The sequence below is a fragment of the Oryx dammah genome, unplaced genomic scaffold, assembly GCF_014754425.2.
Source record: "Oryx dammah isolate SB20612 unplaced genomic scaffold, SCBI_Odam_1.1 HiC_scaffold_1, whole genome shotgun sequence".
Taxonomy (NCBI): domain Eukaryota; kingdom Metazoa; phylum Chordata; class Mammalia; order Artiodactyla; family Bovidae; genus Oryx; species Oryx dammah.
Window position 1 is genome coordinate 108718596 of NW_024070185.1, and position 893 is coordinate 108719488.

General features: G+C 51.8%; 1 non-coding gene across 1 annotated transcript; it reads right to left on the reverse strand.

Moving 5' to 3' along the window:
- TRNAS-GGA lies at positions 1-72 on the reverse strand. The gene has a single exon. It is a non-coding gene; the product is annotated as a tRNA-Ser (tRNA).
- Between the last annotated feature and the right edge of the window lie 821 nt (positions 73-893).

Sequence of the window (893 nt, forward strand, 5' to 3'; positions counted from 1 at the left end):
TTCCCGGCCCAGGGATCGAACCCGGGTCTCCTGCATTCCAGGCAGACGCTTTAACCTCTGAGCCACCAGGGAATTCCAAGTGAGGCACAAATGTAAAGATAAGTACATGCTCTACTGAATTGTAAAGGGACTGTTGCGACTATTAAAATACCCACCCCACACCTTACGGGGGCTTCCCAGGCGGCACTAGTGGCCAGGACCCCGCCCGCCAGTGCAGGAGACACGAGATTCAGGTTCGACCCCCGGGTCGGGAAGATCCCCGGAGGAGGGCCTGGCAGCCCACTCCAGCATTCTTGCCTGGAGAATCTCATGGACGGAGGAGCCTGGCGGGTGCGGTCCACAGGGTCGCACCCCTATAACATAGTCCTCTGGAGCCACAGCTTCTGAGCGTGTGTTTGCATGCATGCTTGGTCATGTCCAACTTTTTGCAACCCCGAGGACTATAGCCCACCAGGCTCCTCTCTCCCTGGAATTATACTGGCAAGAATACTGGAGTGGGTTGTCATTTCCTCCTCCAGGGGATCTTCCTAGCTTAGGGATCGAACCCAAGTCTCCAGTGGCTCCTGCATCGGCAGGCAAGTTCCTTACCACTGAGCTACCTGGGTAGCCCCTTACAAGGGTGTAACAACAAAAATCATGTAAGAGGGAAGGTGTACTTGAAAATGGCTTCGGAGAGCTGTCTACAGAAAACAGGTTTATCGCCTCTAGAGTTTCCTCCAGTATTTGATCTGATAGCCTTCTCTTCCGTTGACCACCAGACGTGGATGGTTCAAATTTAGAGGCTACGTTCCATGAAATAATATGCATCTTTGAACGTTAGAATCACACTCAGTATGGCAAAATGACCACACCATGAAATCCAGATGAAAACTAAGATCTGGTAAGAAGATGGC